We start from the raw sequence: 22,989 nt of genomic DNA, 5'->3' as shown, positions 1-22,989 counted from the left end.
TGATAGAGTGTATGACCAAGCGTTTGATAGAGTGTACGACCAAGCGTTTGATAGAGTGTACGACCAAGCGTTTGATAGAGTGTACGACCAAGAGTGTATGACAAGAGTGTATGACCAAGAGTGTTTGATAGAGTGTACGACCAAGCGTTTGATGGAGTGTACGACCAAGCGTTTGATAGAGTGTACGACCAAGCGTTTGATAGAGTGTACGACCAAGCGTTTGACAGAGTGTACGACCAAGCGTTTGATAGAGTGTACGACCAAGCGTTTGATGGAGTGTACGACCAAGCGTTTGATAGAGTGTACGACCAAGCGTTTGATAGAGTGTATGACCAAGCGTTTGATAGAGTGTATGACCAAGCGTTTGATAGAGTGTATGACCAAGCGTTTGATAGAGTGTATGACCAAGCGTTTGATAGAGTGTATGACCAAGCGTTTGATAGAGTGTACGACCAAGCGTTTGATAGAGTGTACGACCAAGCGTTTGATAGAGTGTATGACCAAGCGTTTGATAGAGTGTATGACCAAGCGTTTGATAGAGTGTATGACCAAGCGTTTGATAGAGTGTACGACCAAGCGTTTGATAGAGTGTACGACCAAGCGTTTGATAGAGTGTACGACCAAGAGTGTATGACAAGAGTGTATGACCAAGAGTGTTTGATAGAGTGTACGACCAAGCGTTTGATGGAGTGTACGACCAAGCGTTTGATAGAGTGTACGACCAAGCGTTTGATAGAGTGTACGACCAAGCGTTTGATGGAGTGTATGACCAAGCGTTTGATAGAGTGTACGACCAAGCGTTTGATAGAGTGTACGACCAAGCGTTTGATGGAGTGTACGACCAAGCGTTTGATAGAGTGTACGACCAAGCGTTTGATAGAGTGTACGACCAAGCGTTTGATGGAGTGTACGACCAAGCGTTTGATAGAGTGTACGACCAAGCGTTTGATAGAGTGTACGACCAAGAGTGTATGACAAGAGTGTATGACCAAGCGTTTGATAGAGTGTACGACCAAGCGTTTGATGGAGTGTATGACCAAGCGTTTGATGGAGTGTATGACCAAGCGTTTGATGGAGTGTATGACCAAGCGTTTGATGGAGTGTATGACCAAGCGTTTGATGGAGTGTACGACCAAGCGTTTGATAGAGTGTATGACCAAGCGTTTTTGATAGAGTGCTTGATGGAGTGCTTTAATGGAGTGTTTGATGGAATGTTTGATGGAGTGCTTAATGGAGTATTTGATGGAGTGCTTGATGGATTGTATGATGGAGTGTTTGAGAAAATGTTTGATGGAGTATTTGATTTGAGTGCATTAAGGAGTGTTTGATGGAGTGTATGGTAAACTGTATGAAGATGTGTTTCATGGAGTGTTTGATAGTGTTTATGGAGTGATTGTTTTCTGGGGTAGTTGATGGAGTGTTTTATGGGGCTGTTTGATGGAGTGTTTGTTGGAGTGTGTGGTGAAGTGTTTAATAGAGTGTTTGATGAAGTGTTTGTTGGAGTGTGTGGTGAAGTGTTTAATAGAGTGTTTGATGAAGTGTTTGTTGGAGTGTGTGGTGAAGTGTTTAATAGAGTGTTTGATGAAGTGTTTGTTGGAGTGTGTGGTGAAGTGTTTAATAGAGTGTTTGATGAAGTGTTTGTTGGAGTGTGTGGTGAAGTGTTTAATAGAGTGTTTGATGGAGTCTTTAATTAGCGGTGCTCTGACTCTCTGAATCTGCTGGAACTGTTCAGAGTCCCGTGTGCTTCTGTTTTCCTGTCTGTTGGTGAATCCAGATCTGGAGTGTTTTTGAGTGGAGTTTGTAAAGCGACACCAGCCTGCCTGCTATCTTGGCCGAGCTATTTATGACGTTACCATGAAACCTGTCAGTAGAGGAACTCCTTCAGTGACCGCAGCAGCTCCACTTTCCCCTTATTCTATATGCACACACATACACACTTTTGGTCGCAAGTTTGTAGACACCGCTTCATCTCTAGAAATTGTCTTTTGTATTTTTTCTTCATTTTTGAAGTGCAGATGTTGCGTTAGCATTACCCACCTGTTTTCTAATGCATTGATTACATTTAGCTTCAGCTCTTTCTAGGGATTTGGAGTGGATCTGCTCTTACAGAGATAACAGTATCACTTCTGTGTTTTCCCGTCAAGTCTGGAATCTGACGGCCCCGTCTGTGATCGCCCTAAAACACTCACGGTACCGTACACACAGTCTCTGCCTGCAGTGCCACATTCAACCAGAGCAGCTAAACGCCGGCATTCCCGCAGCAGTCCGGTCGCTGAGTGTTAGTGGTGGAGATCAGGTCAGCCAGTTAGTGTCACACCACTGGTGTCGTTGTTTGTGGCTTTTGTCTGGAGCTCCAGGCTTCTGTTCATCAGTGCAGCTCTACCTGCAGTGTGTCAGTGAAGAGCTGGAAAAGGTGTGGTTGGAGAATCCGGCACCTTTCAGTACACTCACCAGTCCAGTTATTTTGGGGGCAGTGCAGCTGGTGTGGTTAACACACATACACACTTACACACACACAAACACACGCGCAAACACACTCTCACACACACACACATTCACACACATACACACTTACACACACAAACACTCACACACACTCACTCATACACACATTCACACACACATACACTCAAACACACACACTCAAACACACACACTCACCCACAAACACACGCGCAAACACACTCTCACACACACACACATTCACACACATACACACTTACACACACAAACACTCACACACACTCACTCATACACACATTCACACACACATACACTCAAACACACACACTCAAACACACACACTCACCCACAAACACACGCGCAAACACACTCTCACACACACACACATTCACACACATACACACTTACACACACAAACACTCACACACACTCACTCATACACACATTCACACACACATACACACACACACACACACTCAAACACACACACTCACCCACAAACACACGCGCAAACACACTCTCACACACACACACTCACACACAGACACACACACAAATAATTACACACAAACACTTACACACTCACACACACAAACACACTCACGCACAAACACACGCGCAAACACTCTCACACACACATTCACACACATACACACTTACACACACACAAACACTCACACACACTCACTCATACACACATTCACACACACATACACACACACACTCAAACACACACACTCACCCACAAACACACACTCAAACACACTCTCACACACACACACTCACACACAGACACACACACAAACAATTACACACAAACACTTATACACTCACACACACAAACACACACTCACCCACAAACACACGCGCAAACACACTCTCACACACACATTCACACACATACACACTTACACACACACAAACACTCACACACACTCACTCATACACACATTCACACACACATACACACACACACTCAAACACACACACTCACCCACAAACACACACTCAAACACACTCTCACACACACACACTCACACACAGACACACACACAAACAATTACACACAAACACTTACACACTCACACACACAAACACACAAATGCACTCACACAAACACTCACACACAGACACACACACAAACAATTACACACAAACACTTACACACACACACAATACAAACACACACACTGCTCTGAGTGTTACAGAGCACCGCTGACTGACCTGGACTGAGAGAAAGAGACAAAGGTGTGTGTGTAACTGTATAAGTTTAGCCCCCCCCCCCCACACACACACACACAAACACACACACCAACAGTGTGGTATTTAGCTGAGAGACTGAGTGTCGCCGGGGGGGAAAGCGGACCCTGCGCTCTCCGGGGGGTCGGGGCTAAGTTTGGGAAAAACGTCTCTGATCCACAGAACTCCAGAGGCGGGGCTAAGTACATATCTGAGCGGCAGACGTAGCACTGCCGGTCACTGCCGGTCACACACACCGAGTGTGTGAGTGTATAGTGTGAGTGTGTTTGTGTAAATATGTTTGTGAGTGTATTGTGTGTGTGTGTGTTTTTGTGTGTGTTTGTGTGAGTGTATTGCGTGTGTGTTTGTGTGAGTGTGTGTGTTTGTGTGAGTGTATTGTGTGTGTGAGTGTATTGTGTGTGTGTGTTTGTGTGAGTGTATTGTGTGTGTGTTTGTGTGAGTGTATTGTGTGTGTTTGTGTGAGTGTATTGTGTGTGTGTGTTTTTGTGTGTTTGTGTGAGTGTATTGTGTGTGTTTGTGTGAGTGTATTGTGTGTGTTTGTGTGAGTGTATTGTGTGTGTGTGTTTTTGTGTGTTTGTGTGAGTGTATTGTGTGTGTGTGTGTGTGTGTGTGTTTGTGTGTGTTTGTGTGAGTGTATTGTGTGTGTTTGTGTGAGTGTATTGTGTGTGTGTGTTTTTGTGTGTTTGTGTGAGTGTATTGTGTGTGTGTTTGTGTTTCCTGACCCCACCTATCAGAAATACTCTGGCAGGGCGAGATGACCTCCGCTGCACCTGTCGGGACGTGCAGTTAATCTCCATGGCGACAGGGAAGCCCTGTTGGCTGAGCTGCCGTGACCATCAATCCCACTCCTGGGAAGTGGAGCTCAGATTCAGACAGAGTGTCAACCAGGCCTTTACCCTCTCTGCTCCAGGGGGCGCTGTGGCAAGCCGGACCCTTTACTCTTTCCCTGACTTTGTGTGTCTGAGCTGAGCTGAGCTGAGCTGTCAAGCTCTTCTGTAAATCACTCTGGAGAACATCCCTAACACTGCACCCCCCTTACTGTACCAAACACTGCACCCCCCTTACTGTACCAAACACTGCACCCCCCTTACTGTACCAAACACTGCACCCCCCCTTACTGTACCAAACACTACACCCCCCTTACTGTACCAAACACTGCACCCCCCCTTACTGTACCAAACACTGCACCCCCCTTACTGTACCAAACACTACAGTCCCCCCTTACTGTACCAAACACTGCACCCCCCTTACTGTACCAAACACTGCACCCCCCTTACTGTACCAAACACTACAGTCCCCCCTTACTGTACCAAACACTGCACCCCCCTTACTGTACCAAACACTACAGTCCCCCCTTACTGTACCAAACACTACAGTCCCCCATTACTGTACCAAACACTACACCCCCCTTACTGTACCAAACACTACAGTCCCCCCTTACTGTACCAAACACTGCACCCCCCTTACTGTACCAAACACTGTACCCCCCTTACTGTACCAAACACTACAGTCCCCCCTTACTGTACCAAACACTGCACCCCCCTTACTGTACCAAACACTACACCCCCCTTACTGTACCAAACACTGCACCCCCCCTTACTGTACCAAACACTGCACCCCCCTTACTGTACCAAACACTACAGTCCCCCCTTACTGTACCAAACACTGCACCCCCCTTACTGTACCAAACACTGCACCCCCCCTTACTGTACCAAACACTACACCCCCCTTACTGTACCAAACACTGCACCCCCCTTACTGTACCAAACACTACAGTCCCCCCTTACTGTACCAAACACTGCACCCCCCTTACTGTACCAAACACTACAGTCCCCCCTTACTGTACCAAACACTACAGTCCCCCATTACTGTACCAAACACTACACCCCCCTTACTGTACCAAACACTACAGTCCCCCCTTACTGTACCAAACACTGCACCCCCCTTACTGTACCAAACACTGTACCCCCCTTACTGTACCAAACACTACAGTCCCCCCTTACTGTACCAAACACTGCACCCCCCTTACTGTACCAAACACTACACCCCCCTTACTGTACCAAACACTACAGTCCCCCCTTACTGTACCAAACACTACAGTCCCCCCTTACTCTACCAAACACAACACTGTGTTGAGTTGTGTTGTGCTGAGTGTTGAGTTGTGTTGAGTTGTGTGTTGAGGAGTTGTGTGTTGTGTTGTGTTGAGTTGTGTGTTGAGTTGTGTTGAGCCGTGTGTTGAGGAGCTGTGTTGAGTTGTGTGTTGAGGAGCTGTGTTGTGTTGAGTTGTGTGTTGAGGAGCTGTGTTGTGTGTTGAGGAGCTGTGTTGTTGTGTGTTGAGGAGTTGTGTGTTGAGGAATTGTTTTGAGTTGTGTGTTGAGGAGTTGTGTTGAGTTGTGTTGTTGCGTTGAGCTGTGAGTTGAGGAGCTGTGTTGTGTTGTGTTGAGCTGTGTTGTGTTGAGTTGTGTGTTGAGGGTTGTGTTGAGCTGTGTGTTGAGGAGCTGTGTTGAGTTGTGTTGTGCTGAGTGTTGAGTTGTGTGTTGAGGAGCTGGGTTGTGTTGAGTTGTGTGTTGAGCTGTGTTTTGAGGAGTTGTGTGTTGTGTTGTGTTGAGCCGTGTGTTGAGGAGCTGTGTTGTGTTGAGTTGTGTGTTGTGTGTTGAGGAGCTGGGTTGTGAGTAGTTGTTGAGGAGCTGTGTGTTGTTGTGTTGAGTTGTGTTGTGTTGAGTTGTGTGGAGGAGTTGTGTTGAGTTGTGTGTTGAGTTGTGTTGTTGTGTGGGAGGAGTTGTGTTGAGTTGTGTGTTGAGGAGATTTGTTGTGTTGAGTTGTGTGTTGAGGAGCTGTGTTGTTGTGTTGTGTGTTGAGGAGCTGAGTTGTGTTGAGGAGCTGTGTTGTATGTTGAGGAGTTGTGTGTTGAATTGTGTTGTGTTGAGTTGTGTGTTGAGGAGCTGTGTTGTGTGTTGAGGAGCTGTGTTGTATGTTGAGGAGTTGTGTGTTGAATTGTGTTGTGTTGAGTTGTGTGTTGAGGAGCTGTGTTGTGTGTTGAGGAGCTGGGTTGTGTTTTGTTGAGCTGTGTGTTGAGGAGCTGTGTTGAGTTGTGTGTTGAGGAGCTGTGTTGAGTTGTGTTGTGTTGAGCTGTGTGTTGAGGAGCTGTGTTGTGTTGAGTTGTGTGTTGAGGAGCTGGGTTGTGTTGAATTGTGTTGTGTTGAGCTGTGTTTTGAGGAGTTGTGTGTTGTGTTGTGTTGAGTCGTGTGTTGAGGAGCTGTGTTGTGTTGAGTAGTTGTTGAGGAGCTGTGTGTTGTGTTGAGTTGTGTTGTTGTGTGGAGGAGTTGTGTTGAGTTGTGTGTTGAGGAGCTGTGTTGTGTTGAGTTGTGTGTTGAGAAGCGGTGTTGTGTTGAGTTGTGTGCTGTGTTGTGTTTTGAGGAGTTGTGTGTTGTGTTGTGTTGAGCCGTGTGTTGAGGAGCTGTGTTGTGTTGAGTTGTGTGTTGTGTGTTGAGGAGCTGGGTTGTGAGTAGTTGTTGAGGAGCTGTGTGTTGTTGTGTTGAGTTGTGTTGTGTTGAGTTGTGTGGAGGAGTTGTGTTGAGTTGTGTGTTGAGTTGTGTTGTTGTGTGGGAGGAGTTGTGTTGAGTTGTGTGTTGAGGAGATTTGTTGTGTTGAGTTGTGTGTTGAGGAGCTGTGTTGTTGTGTTGTGTGTTGAGGAGCTGAGTTGTGTTGAGGAGCTGTGTTGTATGTTGAGGAGTTGTGTGTTGAATTGTGTTGTGTTGAGTTGTGTGTTGAGGAGCTGTGTTGTGTGTTGAGGAGCTGTGTTGTGTGTTGAGGAGCTGTGTTGTATGTTGAGGAGTTGTGTGTTGAATTGTGTTGTGTTGAGTTGTGTGTTGAGGAGCTGTGCTGTGTGTTGAGGAGCTGGGTTGTGTTTTGTTGAGCTGTGTGTTGAGGAGCTGTGTTGAGTTGTGTGTTGAGGAGCTGTGTTGAGTTGTGTTGTGTTGAGCTGTGTGTTGAGGAGCTGTGTTGTGTTGAGTTGTGTGTTGAGGAGCTGGGTTGTGTTGAATTGTGTTGTGTTGAGCTGTGTTTTGAGGAGTTGTGTGTTGTGTTGTGTTGAGTCGTGTGTTGAGGAGCTGTGTTGTGTTGAGTAGTTGTTGAGGAGCTGTGTGTTGTGTTGAGTTGTGTTGTTGTGTGGAGGAGTTGTGTTGAGTTGTGTGTTGAGGAGCTGTGTTGTGTTGAGTTGTGTGTTGAGAAGCGGTGTTGTGTTCAGTTGTGTGCTGTGTTGTGTGTTGAGGAGATGTGTTGTTGAGTTGTGTGTTGAGACACTGTGTTGTGTGTTGAGGAGCTGTGTTGTATGTTGAGGAGTTGTGTGTTGAATTGTGTTGTGTTGAGTTGTGTGTTGAGGAGCTGGGTTGTGTTGTGTTGAGCTGTGTGTTGAGGAGTTGTGTTGAGCCGTGTGTTGAGGAGCTGTGTTGTGTGAGTTGTGATGTGTGTTGAGTTGTGTGTTGAGGAGCTGGGTTGTGAGTAGTTGTTGAGGAGCTGTGTTGTTGTGTTGAGTTGTGTTGTGTTGAGTTGTGTGGAGGAGTTGTGTTGAGTTGTGTGTTGAGGAGTTGTGTTGAGTTGTGTGTTGAGGAGCTGGGTTGTGAGTAGTTGTTGAGGAGCTGTGTGTTGTTGTGTTGAGTTGTGTTGTGTTGAGTTGTGTGGAGGAGTTGTGTTGTGTTGTGTGTTGAGGAGTTGTGTTGAGGAGCTGTGTTGTGTTGAGTTCTGTGTTGAGACGCTGTGTTGTGTGTTAAGGAGCTAAGTTGTGTGTTGTGTTGTGTGTTGAGGAGTTGTGTTGAGGAGCTGTGTTGTGTTGTGTGTTGAATTGTGTTGTGTTGAGTTGTGTGTTGAGGAGCTGTGTTGAGTTGTGTTGTGTTGAGCTGTGTGTTGAGGAGCTGAGTTGTGTGTTGAGGAGCTGGGTTGTGTTGTGTGTTGTTGTGTTGAGCTGTGTTGAGTTGTGTGTTATTGTGTTGAGCTGTGTTATTGTGTTGAGCTGTGTGTTGTGTTGAGCTGTGTGTTATTGTGTTGAGCTGTGTGTTGTTGTGTTGAGCTGTGTGTTGAGTTGTGTGTTATTGTGTTGAGCTGTGTGTTGTTGTGTTGAGCTGTGTGTTGAGTTGTGTGTTGTGTTGAGCTGTGTGTTAAGGAGTTGTGTGTTGTTGTGTTGAGCTGTGTGTTTAGTTGTGTGTTGTGGTGTTGACTTGTGTGTTGAGGAATTGTGTGTTGTGTTGAGCTGTGCATTGAGGAGCTGTGTTGTGTTGAGTTGTGTTGTGGTGTTGAGTTGTGTGTTGAGAAGCTGTGTTGTGGTGTTGAGTTGTGTGTTGTGTTGAGCTGTGTGTTGAGGAGTTGTGTTGTGTTGAGTTGTGTGTTGAGGAGCTGTGTTGAGGAGCTGAGTTGTGTTGTGTGTTGAGGAGTTGTCTTGAGGAGCTGTGTGTTGAGTTGTGTTATTGTGTTGAGCTGTGTGTTAAGGAGTTGTGTTGTGTTTAGCTGTGTGTTGAGTTGTGTGTTGTTGTGTTGAGTTGTGTGTTGTGTTGAGCTGTGTGTTGAGGAGTTGTGTGTTGTGTTGAGCTGTGTGTTGTTGTGTTGAGTTGTGTGTTGAGGAGCTGTGTGTTGTTGTGTTGAGGAGTTGTGTTGTTGTGTTGAGTTGTGTGTTGTTGTGTTGAGCTGTGTGTTGAGGAGTTGTGTGTTGTTGTGTGTTAAGGAGTTGTGTGTTGTTGTGTTGAGGATTTGTGTGTTGTTGTGTTGAGTTGTGTGTTGAGGAGTTGTGTGATGTTGTGTGTTAAGGAGTTGTGTGTTGTTGTGTTGAGGAGTTGTGTTGTTGTGTTGAGTTGTGTGTTGTTGTGTTGAGCTGTGTGTTGAGGAGTTGTGTGTTGTTGTGTTGAGCTGTGTGTTGAGGAGTTGTGTGATGTTGTGTGTTAAGGAGTTGTGTGTTGTGTTGAGCTGTGTTGAGGAGTTGTGTGTTGTTGTGTTGAGCTGTGTGTTGTTGTGTTGAGGAATTGTGTGTTGTTGTGTTGAGCTGTGTGTTGTTGTGTTGAGTTGTGTGTTGTTGTGTTGAGCTGTGTGTTGAGGAGTTGTGTGTTGTTGTGTTGAGCTGTGTGTTGAGGAGTTGTGTGATGTGTGTTAAGGAGTTGTGTGTTGTGTTGAGGAGCTGTGTGTTGTTGAGTTGTGTGTTGTTGTGTTGAGCTGTGTGTTGAGGAGTTGTGTGTTGTTGTGTTGAGCTGTGTGTTGAGGAGTTGTGTGATGTTGTGTGTTAAGGAGTTGTGTGTTGTGTTGAGCTGTGTGTTGAGGAGTTGTGTGTTGTTGTGTTGAGCTGTGTGTTGTTGTATTGAGTTGTGTGTTGTTGTGTTGAGCTGTGTGTTGAGGAGTTGTGTGTTGTTGTGTTGAGCTGTGTGTTGTTGTGTTGAGCTGTGTGTTGAGCTGTGTGTTGAGGAGCTGTGTATTGTTCTGTTGAGCTGTGTGTTGTTGTGTTGAGCTGTGTGTTGAGGAGCTGTGTATTGTTCTGTTGAGCTGTGTGTTGTTGTGTTGAGTTGTGTGTTGTTGTGTTGAGCTGTGTGTTGAGCTGTGTGTTGAGGAGTTGTGTGTTGTTGTTTTGAGCTGTGTTGTTGTGTTGAGCTGTGTTGAGGAGTTGTGTGTTGTTGTGTTGAGCTGTGTGTTGTTGTGTTGAGCTGTGTTGAGGAGTTGTGTGTTGTTGTGTTGAGCTGTGTGTTGTTGTGTTGAGCTGTGTTGAGGAGTTGTGTGTTGTTGTGTTGAGCTGTGTTGAGGAGTTGTGTGTTGTTGTGTTGAGCTGTGTGTTGTTGTGTTGAGCTGTGTTGAGGAGTTGTGTGTTGTGTTGAGTTGTGTGTTGTTGTGTTGAATTGTGTTGAGGAGTTGTGTGTTGTTGTGTTGAGCTGTGTGTTGTTGTGTTGAGCTGTGTTGAGGAGTTGTGTGTTGTTGTGTTGAGCTGTGTGTTGTTGTGTTGAGTTGTGTGTTGAGCTGTGTGTTGAGGAGTTGTGTGTTGTTGTGTTGAGCTGTGTGTTGAGGAGTTGTGTGTTGTTGTGTTAAGGAGTTGTGTGTTGTTGTGTTGAGGAGCTGTGTGTTGTTGTGTTGAGTTGTGTGTTGTTGTGTTGAGCTGTGTGTTGAGGAGTTGTGTGTTGTTGTGTTGAGCTGTGTGTTGAGGAGTTGTGTGATGTTGTGTGTTAAGGAGTTGTGTGTTGTGTTGAGCTGTGTGTTGAGGAGTTGTGTGTTGTTGTGTTGAGCTGTGTGTTGTTGTGTTGAGTTGTGTGTTGTTGTGTTGAGCTGTGTGTTGAGCTGTGTGTTGAGGAGTTGTGTGTTGTTGTGTTGAGCTGTGTGTTGTTGTGTTGAGCTGTGTGTTGAGCTGTGTGTTGAGGAGTTGTTGTGTTGAGCTGTGTGTTGAGCTGTGTGTTGAGGAGCTGTGTGTTGTGTTGAGTTGTGTGTTGTGTTGAGCTGTGTGTTGAGGAGCTGTGTATTGTTCTGTTGAGCTGTGTGTTGTTGTGTTGAGTTGTGTGTTGTTGTGTTGAGCTGTGTGTTGAGCTGTGTGTTGAGGAGTTGTGTGTTGTTGTTTTTAGCTGTGTTGAGGAGTTGTGTGTTGTTGTGTTGAGTTGTGTGTTGTTGTTTTGAGCTGTGTTGAGGAGTTGTGTGTTGTTGTGTTGAGCTGTGTGTTGTTGTGTTGAGCTGTGTTGAGGAGTTGTGTGTTGTTGTGTTGAGTTGTGTGTTGTGTTGAGCTGTGTTGAGGAGTTGTGTGTTGTTGTGTTGAGCTGTGTGTTGTGTTGAGCTGTGTTGAGGAGTTGTGTGTTGTTGTGTTGAGCTGTGTGTTGTTGTGTTGAGTTGTGTGTTGTTGTGTTGAGCTGTGTTGAGGAGTTGTGTCTTGTTGTGTTGAGCTGTGTGTTGAGGAGCTGTGTGTTGTTGTGTTGAGCTGTGTGTTGTTGTGTTGAGTTGTGTGTTGTTGTGTTGAGCTGTGTTGAGGAGTTGTGTCTTGTTGTGTTGAGCTGTGTGTTGAGGAGCTGTGTGTTGTTGTGTTGAGCTGTGTTGAGGAGTTGTGTCTTGTTGTGTTGAGCTGTGTGTTGAGGAGCTGTGTGTTGTTGTGTTGAGCTGTGTGTTGAGGAGTTGTGTGTTGTTGTGTTGAGTTGTGTTGTTGTTGTGTTGAGCTGTGTTGAGGAGTTGTGTGTTGTTGTGTTGAGCTGTGTGTTGTTGTGTTGAGCTGTGTTGAGGAGTTTTGTGTTGTTGTGTTGAGCTGTGTGTTGTTGTGTTGAGCTGTGTTGAGGAGTTGTGTGTTGTTGTGTTGAGCTGTGTGTTGTTGTGTTGAGGAGTTGTGTGTTGTTGTGTTGAGCTGTGTGTTGTTGTGTTGAGCTGTGTGTTGAGGAGCTGTGTGTTGTTGTGTTGAGGAGCTGTGTATTGTTGTGTTGAGGAGCTGTGTGTTGTTGTGTTGAGCTGTGTGTTGTTGTGTTGAGCTGTGTTGAGGAGTTGTGTTGTTGTGTTGAGCTGTGTGTTGAGGAGCTGTGTGTTGTTGTGTTGAGCTGTGTGTTGAGGAGCTGTGTGTTGTGTTGAGGAGCTGTGTATTGTTGTGTTGAGGAGCTGTGTGTTGTTGTGTTGAGCTGTGTGTTGAGGAGTTGTGTGTTGTTGTGTTGAGTTGTGTGTTGTTGTGTTGAGCTGTGTGTTGTTGTGTTGAGCTGTGTGTTGAGGAGCTGTGTGTTGTTGTGTTGAGCTGTGTGTTGAGGAGCTGTGTGTTGAGGAGCTGTGTTGTTGTGTTGAGCTGTGTGTTGTTGTGTTGAGCTGTGTGTTGAGGAGCTGTGTGTTGTTGTGTTGAGCTGTGTGTTGTTGTGTTGAGCTGTGTGTTGAGGAGCTGTGTTGTTGTGTTGAGCTGTGTGTTGTTGTGTTGAGGAGCTGTGTGTTGTTGTGTTGAGCTGTGTGTTGAGGAGCTATGTGTTGTTGTGTTGAGCTGTGTGTTGAGGAGCTGTGTGTTGAGGAGCTGTGTATTGTTGTGTTGAGGAGCTGGGTGTTGTTGTGTTGAGCTTTGTGTTGAGGAGCTGTGTGTTGTTGTGTTGAGCTGTGTGTTGAGGAGCTGTGTGTTGAGGAGCTGGGTGTGGGCTTGGAGAACCTCTACCTCAGAGTGAGCCGCTCCCAGTCTCTGCAGCGCTGCTGTCGCTGTGAGTGCTGAGAGTTCAGACCGAGCTGCAGACTGATACAGTCAGAGAGGAAACAGAACCACTGAAGGGTTCTCCTATGATCAGGTTCTCAGTACTCGGTTCTCAGTCTCCTCATTTCTACTACAGAACAAGTTTCGCCCTCTCCTTTACTGTTCTTTAAAGATCTCTTGGCAGGTTCTTTCTCTCCGACCCAAATTTAAAGCTTCTGCTAAAATGTGCTTTTGGAGAACCTGTTTGCTGGAGAACCCAAGGAACAGTTCTACTGGAGAACGCGTCTGCTTCTGGAGATAAAGAAGGAAAGTTCAGCTCGTTGGACTCATTCGTGTTTTCCAGCTGGAAAGAAAGTGTGCCCCCTGGTGTTCTAGAGTGGGCAGCGTAGGGTCGGCGGGGAGCAGAAGTGGAATGTGTTCTTACTCCTGTAGGGAAACGTCTCGGACTCGCTGCATTAGAGAACGCAGGTTCTCCACAGGTCGGTTCCTCAGTGACTCTCCGTACTTTCTGTTTATTCATCAGATCTGAGCTGTTTGTTATTCTGGAACTCTGCCAGTGGGCAGGTGTGTGTGGGGTGGGCAGGTGTGTGTAGGGTGGGCAGGTGTGTGTGGGGTGGGCAGGTGTGTGTGGGGTGGGCAGGTGTGTGTGGGGTGGGCAGGTGTGTGTAGGGTGGGCAGGTGTGTGTGGGGTGGGCAGGTGTGTGTGGGGTGGGCAGGTGTGTGTGGGGTGTTCAGGGTTAGAGAATTGTTCTGGAGGCTCAGTTCTACACAGGAAGCCTGTAGTCCTGCATTGCCATCTGCTGGTGGAGATGGGTCCTGTTTCAGAACACACACTGTTCATAATCAACCTCAGGTCTGAGAGGGGCAGTAGAGTCGGATGGGGTAGTAGGGGCAGTAGAGGGGCAGTAGAGTCGGATGGGGTAGTAGGGGCAGTAGAGGGGCAGTAGAGTCGGATGGGGTAGTAGGGGCAGTAGAGTCGGATATGGTAGTAGGGGCAGTAGAGGGGCAGTAGAGTCGGATGGGGTAGTAGGGGCAGTAGAGGGGCAGTAGAGTCGGATGGGGTAGTAGGGGCAGTAGAGTCGGATGGGGTAGTAGGGGCAGTAGAGGGGCAGTAGAGTCGGATGGGGTAGTAGGGGCAGTAGAGTCGGATGGGGTAGTAGGGGCAGTAGAGTGGCAGTAGAGTCGGATGGGGTAGTAGGGGCAGTAGAGGGGCAGTAGAGTCGGATGGGGTAGTAGGGGCAGTAGAGTCGGATGGGGTAGTAGGGGCAGTAGAGGGGCAGTAGAGTCGGATGGGGTAGTAGGGGCAGTAGAGTCGGATGGGGTAGTAGGGGCAGTAGAGGGGCAGTAGAGTCGGATGGGGTAGTAGGGGCAGTAGAGTCGGATGGGGTAGTAGGGGCAGTAGAGGGGCAGTAGAGTCGGATGGGGTAGTAGGGGCAGTAGAGTCGGATGGGGTAGTAGGGGCAGTAGAGGGGCAGTAGAGTCGGATGGGGTAGTAGGGGCAGTAGAGTCGGATGGGGTAGTAGGGGCAGTAGAGGGGCAGTAGAGTCGGATGGGGTAGTAGGGGCAGTAGAGTTGGATGGGGTAGTAGGGGCAGTAGAGTCGGATGGGGTAGTAGGGGCAGTAGAGTCGGATGGGGTAGTAGGGGCAGTAGAGGGGCAGTAGAGTCGGATGGGGTAGTAGGGGCAGTAGAGTCGGATGGGGTAGTAGGGGCAGTAGAGTCGGATGGGGTAGTAGGGGCAGTAGAGTCGGATGGGGTAGTAGGGGCAGTAGAGTCGGATGGGGTAGTAGGGGCAGTAGAGTCGGATGGGGTAGTAGGGGCAGTAGAAGCAGCACTTTTGAAAACATCCTAAAGTATTTCTGTCATTCCAGGTAAATGGTTATGGTTCGTTGCCATGACAATGACATTGAAAGGTGTGTGTGTGTGTGAGAGAGAGAGAGAGAGAGAGAGAGAGAGAGAGAGAGAGAGTCTGCCTGGTGCCTGTTGCAGAAATAAACAGCAAATAAGAAGCTTTATCTACTGGAATCAGTTTACAAAGAGAGAGAGAGATCACCAGTTAAACAGAACCACACCCCACAAGAGTGTTGAGAGTGAGGAGAGTGAGGAGAGTGTGGAGAGTAAGGAGAGTGTTGAGAGTGAGGAGAGTGTTAAGAGTGGAGAGTGAGGAGAGTGTGGAGAGTGAGGTGAGTGTTAATTGTAAGGAGAGTGTTGAGAGAGTAGAAAGTGAGGAGAGTGAGACGAGTGTTGAGAGAGTGGAAAGTGAGGAGAGTGAGACGAGTGTTGAGAGAGTGGAAAGTGAGGAGAGTGAGCCGAGTGTTGAGAGAGTGGAAAGTGAGGAGAGTGAGGCGAGTGTTGAGAGAGTGGAAAGTGAGGAGAGTGAGGCGAGTGTTGAGAGAGTGGAAAGTGAGGAGAGTGAGGCGAGTGTTGAGAGAGTGGAAAGTGAGGAGAGTGAGGCGAGTGTTGAGAGAGTGGAAAGTGAGGAAAGTGAGGCGAGTGTTGAGAGTGGAAAGTGAGGAGAGTGAGGCGAGTGTTGAGAGAGAGGAGAGTGAGGCGAGTGTTGAGAGAGTGGAAAGTGAGGAGAGTGAGGAGAGTGTTGAGAGAGTGGAAAGTGAGGAGAGTGAGGCGAGTGTTGAGAGAGTGGAAAGTGAGGAGAGTGAGGAGAGTGTTGAGAGAGTGGAAAGTGAGGAGAGTGATGCGAGTGTTGAGAGTGTTGAGAGTGAGGAGAGTGGAGAGTGTGAAGACACCCTATTAAACCCCACCCACCTTATTAAAACTACTATAAATAAGAATGTATATAAATATAGCTCCTATTATTTTACAGTTTTAATAAGAAATGAAAGTATACTGTAGTTATTAATAGTTATTAGCTGTTTATTATTAGCTGATTTTTTTTTCATTGTTCATTTTATTCCTGGTATTTTGTTCAGAAGTAATTTTATGTGCCTGATCTGAACTGATCTGAACTGAACTGATCTGAACTGATCTGAACTGAACTGATCTGAACTGATCTGAACTGAACTGATCTGAACTGAACTGATCTGAACTGATCTGAACTGAACTGAACTGAACTGAACTGAACTGATCTGAACTGAACTGAACTGATCTGAACTGAACTGAACTGATCTGAACTGATCTGAACTGAACTGAACTGAACTGAACTGAACTGATCTGAACTGAACTGAACTGATCTGAACTGATCTGAACTGATCTGAACTGAACTGATCTGAACTGAACTGAACTGATCTGAACTGAACTGAACTGATCTGAACTGAACAGATCTGAACTGAACTGAACTGAACTGATCTGAACTGAACTGAACTGAACTGAACTGATCTGAACTGAACAGATCTGAACTGAACTGAACTGAACTGAACTGAACTGATCTGAACTGAACTGAACTGAACGAGCTGGTCAGTGAAAGTGCAGGTTTCTACTTTTTACACCTGTTACACGTCCAGCTCTGAGTGAACACGCCTGACCGACTCACTTCTACAACAGCTGCAGAACTATAAATACCCTCCCTCCCTCTCTCTCACTCCCTCTCACTCTCTCTGGTGGTGGTGGTTATAGGTGGTGCAGGGGGGTCAATGGCATTCAGAACCTCCGCAACTGAGCTGCTCTGAACGGCTGGAATGAAAATATTGTTATTCCTGAAAACAGAACAGATTCGCTGCCTTTGTTACCGCGGTAACAGCACTCACTCCATCTAATTACCTTATTATTTTATCCACACCTCAGTGAGCAGGAGGAAGGAGAGGGGTTTGAAACAGGACAGCACCTGACTGAGACGCGCCACAGTTAGTAATGTTATTATCAGTTTACTGGATTGTATTTACAGTCACTGATGCAGTAATGATGAATCAGTAATGAGGAGTCAGTGATGATGAATCAGTGATGATGAATCAGTAATGATGAGTCAGTAATGAGGAGTCAGTAATGATGAGTCAGTAATGATGAGTCAGTAATGAGGAGTCAATGATGATGAATCAGTAATGATGAATCAGTAATGAGGAGTCAGTGATGAATCAGTGATGATGAATCAGTAATGATGAGTCAGTAATGAGGAGTCAGTAATGATGAGTCAGTAATGATGAGTCAGTAATGAGGAGTCAATGATGATGAATCAGTAATGATGAATCAGTAATGAGGAGTCAGTAATGATGAGTCAGTAATGAGGAGTCAGTGATGATGAATCAGTAATAATGAATCAGTAATGAGGAGTCAGTAATGAGGAGTCAGTAATGAGGAGTCAGTAATGATGAATCAGTAATGAGGAGTCAGTAATGAGGAGTCAGTAATGAGGAGTCAGTAATGATGAATCAGTAATGAGGAGTCAGTAATGATGAGTCAGTAATGAGGAGTCAGTGATGATGAATCAGTAATAATGAATCAGTAATGAGGAGTCAGTAATGATGAATCAGTAATGATGAATCAGTAATGAGGAGTCAGTAATGAGGAGTCAGTAATGAGGAGTCAGTGATGATGAATCAGTAATAATGAATCAGTAATGAGGAGTCAGTAATGAGGAGTCAGTAATGATGAATCAGTAATGATGAATCAGTAATGAGGAGTCAGTAATGAGGAGTCAGTAATGATGAATCAGTAATGATGAATCAGTAATGAGGAGTCAGTAATGAGGAGTCAGTAATGATGAATCAGTAATGAGGAGTCAGTAATGAGGAGTCAGTAATGAGGAGTCAGTGAATCAGTGTTGAGGTGGTTTTGCTGATTTTTAGTGAAATATTTCTGTTGATTAATATTTATTTGCTGAGATTTAAATGAATGAATCTAAGAGTGTTCTTTAAAAAACAACTGTCAAGAGGATCAAACCAATAACAGCGCTAACTAATAATTCTGGAACTGCCCACAGGAGAGCATACCCTGGTAAACAGAACCTGGTAAACAGAACCTGGTAAACAGAACCTGGTAAACAGAACCTCAGCTCAGTTTCAGTGTTTCAGGCAAATTAAAATTACTGTAGGTTTTTTCCGTCTGTAGAGAATGGCCTCTTCGGAGGGGTTAAGATGCAGAGAATCTGATTCTCCTTCAGAGGATTATTGTATGAAGTATTTATTGAATTATGTAAAGAATGATCAGTAGAGCAGATGGATCCCCCTGGCTGTTCTGCTCTGGATCTCTGGCCACGTTAGCATTTTTGGGTAAAGTATGTCTTAGCTGGCTGAGGGCCTTTGGCTCAGCACACTGCGAGATGAGATGAAGACAGGTGTGTGTGTGTGTGTGTGTGTGTGTGGAGAGACGTCCATGTGAGAACACACTCTGCAGCGGCCGCAGCTCCAGAGACGCCGCTGTTACAGCACGTCCCAGAACATGTATTAACTGTCCCCTCCTCATTGGGTTTCCCACTGCTGACGACATTGCTGCTCTCAGCGAATGCACTCACACCTAACGGTGACAAGCCCCATCTACCCGTCTACCCACCTGCCCATCTGTCCTTCTGCCCATCTGTCCTTCTGTCCTTCTGTCCTTCTGCTTCTTCACACCTTTTCCGGCACTTACTGTTTCATCACACAAAACTTTAAAGCTGCAGTTTCTGAACAGTTTAAAGTGTTTTTACAAACTTTCTCAGAGAAAGTGAGTGAGAAAGTGCAGAGAAGAGCTCCACCAGACTGTAGTTACGGAGGAACACTCCTCAGGGTGTGATGAGCCTTTCTGCGTTAAGGGGTTAAAGGGGTCCGCAGTCCCCCACCTTTTATTATGTTTCATATCCAAGGAGATCTGGAAGTGGGTTCAGATCTTGCAGATGGGAGTGGGTTCAGATCTTGCTGATGGGAGTGGGTTCAGATGTTGCTGATGGGAGTGGGTTCAGATGTTGCAGATGGGAGTGGGTTCAGATGTTGCAGATGAGAGTGGGTTCAGATGTTGCAGATGGGAGTGGGTTCAGATGTTGCAGATGAGAGTGGGTTCAGATGTTGCGGATGGGAGTGGGTTCAGATCTTGCAGATGGGAGTGGGTTCAGATCTTGCTGATGGGAGTGGGTTCAGATCTTGCAGATGGGAGTGGGTTCAGATCTTGCTGATGGGAGTGGGTTCAGATCTCAGAAGAGGTTTTAGGACAGTCACAGGTGCTTTTGAAGAATCCACACAGGTAATCAGACTTTTCACAGAGACAGTGTTGGAGAGCTTCAGGGCTGCTTGGCCGTCTGCTGTGGTTTTTCAAGCAGTAGGAGATCCAGTTACCTACAAATCCTCCAGCCTCAGGATTGTGGTCTTCCTCATACAAAGCGTGCTTGATCTTCCTGTAATAACACACGTGCCATGCTTTCTGGCAGGCTCAAATTCTACAGCCAAGCATGGAGAGCAGTGCCAGTCCAGTATGGCTGAGGGGCAGTGGTAGTTGGAGTGTGGTGGTGTTGGTCACAAGGTTGTGGGTTTAATATTAAGGTCCTCTAAGCTGCCACTGTTGGGCCCTCTCTGCTCCAGGTTTGCGGTAGTCTGGCTGTTCCCAGCTTTCTAACTTTCTAGTGTAGTCACCAGTAAAGATGCTTCATCTAAAGCACTGACCCATTTTCCAGCCCACTTCTGTTCAACTTGGATAACTTGATAATTGGATGAAGAATTAGAGAGTAGACTGAACATTAACAGATCAAACTTGCTGAACAAAACTCAGAACTTTCCTAGAGACACATGAAATAGCATGTCTTGCCATCTGTGACTGGGATAAAGATCTGGGGGCAGTGGAGAAATTCTTGTCTATTAATATCTCAATCAACAGATTAAGCCACACAGATGTTATATCAGTTTTACGGCCATTATGCCTTGGATTAAAGTCAAAATGTCAAAATGTCATTTAAGGTCTCTCTTACATAAAAGACCTCAGGAGACCTGTCAGGAATAGTGAACGTTAATTTATCAGTTTAGATTTGGAGCGTTTGTGGCGGCAGATCTGTGGTGCTGCAGTGATTAGAATGTGCTGTGATGGAAAGACAGAACGGGAGCTGAATTGCTGTAGATACTGTAGCCCTGTAGAACTGTGCTCCTGGATTCGGATCAATCAGTCAATCATGAATGTTAATTACAGCTCTCTATTCTCCTGTGGCCAGTAATCAGAACTGGTCTGGCTAATGGCATTAGCAGCAGTCGAAGACGCCCTCTGCCCTGCCCATCCTGAAATCTTGATGTGTTTGATATTCATCTAACAGCTGCCGGAGACAGGGCAGGGAATTGTGGGATAGCTATGTGCAGCTGAAATGTCAGGAGGCCTCCTGTACACAGAGTTATTTATAAGACTGAAAGGAAAGGGGAGAAGAGCTGCAGGCCAGAGGGGGGGACTCAGTTATGCAAAAACATTAAAGTTCCTCTGTTTGTATTTTCACTTTGTGCTCAGCAGGTCTTCTCTGATGGCTTTGATTCAGCTCTTAATTATCATGAATAAAACATTTGTTCAGGCCTAGAAATTCACATCAGTGGGCACAAGGTGTCGCTGTAGATGCAGTAGATGTGTGTGGAAGGAGGTGCTCTGTACTACAGGAATGTTTTAAGTGCATATGGAAAGTATCTTGATCAGTTCATGCCCTAACACTAACCCTAACCCACTATGCCAAAGAGGTCAGTCAGGATGTTGGAAAGTGACACTTTTTTGTTGGTCTGACCAGTCAGGATCCGTTGGCTTGTTGCAGGTTGCAGGTTGTAGGCACCATTGAAGAAAAGCACAAGAGCCTGACACCATTCTTCCCCTCATGCTGAACAAGCTAAGGCCTCTCTAATTCTGAGCTTCCTGGAGCTGTTGATTCTGTTCTTTGTGTAATGTAAAGTTCATTTTCAGGGTCAGTGTTTCTTTTCCCTAGTCGTGATGCACTACCGTTCAGCACATTTGAATACAGTCTTATTAACTGCTTATTAATGAGCTGATTAGTTGATTCAGGGGTGTTAAAGCAGGACAAAGGCCAAAACATACAAGGCTGGGTTACTCCAGGATCACAGTTGTTCCAAAAAGGTTGGTGCACTCTTAGAAATGATGCATTCCAAGGTTGAGGAAGAGATAGAAAAAAGCTCGCATGCTCCTCCGTCCAGTCCCAAAGTGTACCCCATGAACTTGCTGAAGCCGGATCTCAGTCTCTAAGCTATCGCTGGTCTCTCTCTCTCCACACGCTGTGCATAAACAAAGTCATGATCGACAGCAGCTCGCACTTGCCGACTAACTTTAGCTCCTCTGGCCAGAGAGGGGTGGGGGCTTCCTTTCCCATAATGCATCTTTGCTGATCCACGCACAGAGGCACGAACGGACATCTGACACAGCTGACCCCCTCAATCCCCAACCAAGCCCACCCTTGCGCTCAGCCCTTTGCTTGTCAGGACACGGCAGGCAGAGATCAGGACTTGTCTGGGAGGCAAACCCCCATGAGGGTCATGTTTCGCGGAGCTGTGAGCCACTGGCTGTGGACTAGTTGAGTTGCGAGTTGTGTTTTTATGTTTTGTGAAAGGAAGGCAGGAGCCTGAAGGCCTGGCACTGGTGCTGCAATGCTCTTGAGCTCCAGATGCCCTGTTAGCAGCTGCATTTCCGGGAACCCCTCCATGCACCAAGACCCAACAACTGGAAAGCTCTGGACAGGACCCTGCGAGTGAGAGTTTTGAAAGGTGGTGTGTATGTGAGTGTGTATGTGAGTGTGTGTGTGTGTGTGTGTGTGTGTGCGCGCACACTGTGCGGAGTGGACAAGATTGAGAGAAAGTGAGGAAAAGGTGGGAGATAGGGAGGCACTGGGCAGAGAGAGTGACCTGCAGACATCTAAGTGGAAATCATCAAGGACATCAGGAGTAATTTCACAAACTTCACTTCTGGTGTTTGGTTTATCTCTCTGGACACCGCAACCATGATGATAAAGGAGGCCTCGCTCAGGGAGGACCCTGACCTGCGTGGGGAGCTTGCATTTTTGGCTCGGGGTTGTGACTTTGTCCTACCGTCACGATTCAAGAAGAGGCTCAAGTCTTTCCAGCAAGCGCAGGTTAGTAGGCTGGGGCCTGAAAAGTTCCGCAAAAGACCACTGCGACTGACTCGCACATGCCAGGGAAGACAAACTATTCACAGGCAGATACCAACAAGTCTATTAATAGTGCTGCTGGGGGTTGGGGTGGCAAAGGGCTTCAGGAATACAGTGTCCAAGAGAATGTTGCGTACAGGAGCTTTGGGCAGAAAGGAGGGGAGGGCCACAGCTGTTGTGTTCAATACATACAGTACACCAGCCTGGTGTGTGCTCAGCTAGAACCTCTACCAAGCACCGGCTTCAGCGCAGAGCTACGAACTATACTTTCTATATCGATTATTAACCTTCAGCTTATCAATCGCTTAATCCACAACAACATAACACAAGCCGTCTCAGCTGTGTGGTATGAGCTTTATAAAGAGCGTTATCAAAGAGAATGGTCTACAATTATGGTCTACAGTCACAACTTGCTGGCTTCTAGGTGCTCATAGGATTTCTTTTCTTCAGGCTGGGAACAAACACTTTGTACAGAGTGTGATCAGTGCAACACACCTGCCTCTGGCATTTAACTTAGCAGTCATTTAACCTTCAGCTGGGTGTTGCAAGGGTCCTTTGAGAGAACGCATGGCGAGAGCAGACATCAGCTGTCAAAGACCAATGGTGTCCGGAGTGTAAATTAGACTGTATGCATGCCATGCTTACCAAAACAGCACACTGCACCACCCCCTGCTGATTACTGTCGGTGACTTGGAGGTGGAGAACAGTGTTTGATTCAGAACTACATTAGGCACATATGCTCAAAAAGAAAGAGTCCTATAAAGAACTCTCAAAAACATGCGATATAGAGTCTCATTCCTGGGTCAACGTTTCTGGTGAATTGATGGAACCTCAGCGAACAGATTCCAGCAGATAGTAAAGAAAGGTTCCAGACCTCAAACATGGAGTAATAATAGAAAAACACTACAAATAATGTCATTCATCAGATGATGTGAAGCTTTTAGATCCCTGTCTTTGGGACACATCAGGTGGTTCACATTTTCATCCCAGATTCCAGCACAAATTCACCAGCTGCTGCATGCTCTGGTTTTCCTGGTTGAGGCATTTTTGAAACAGGATTTCAGAGTAAATGTCAAATCTCTGAGGGTTCCTTAGAATCGGATCAGGAAAGCTAACTGGAGTAACAGG

The 22,989-nt window shown here is 46.4% G+C and overlaps 1 protein-coding gene across 1 annotated transcript in view; it reads left to right on the top strand.

Moving 5' to 3' along the window:
- ppp2r3a (protein phosphatase 2, regulatory subunit B'', alpha) overlaps positions 1-22,989 on the top strand; it is an 82,107-nt gene that overhangs the window by 37,223 nt on the left and 21,895 nt on the right.

Source organism: Salminus brasiliensis, chromosome 11 (assembly GCF_030463535.1).
Source record: "Salminus brasiliensis chromosome 11, fSalBra1.hap2, whole genome shotgun sequence".
In the NCBI taxonomy this organism is placed as follows: Eukaryota; Metazoa; Chordata; class Actinopteri; order Characiformes; family Bryconidae; genus Salminus; species Salminus brasiliensis.
This window is presented reverse-complemented; position numbering and strand designations above follow the sequence as displayed.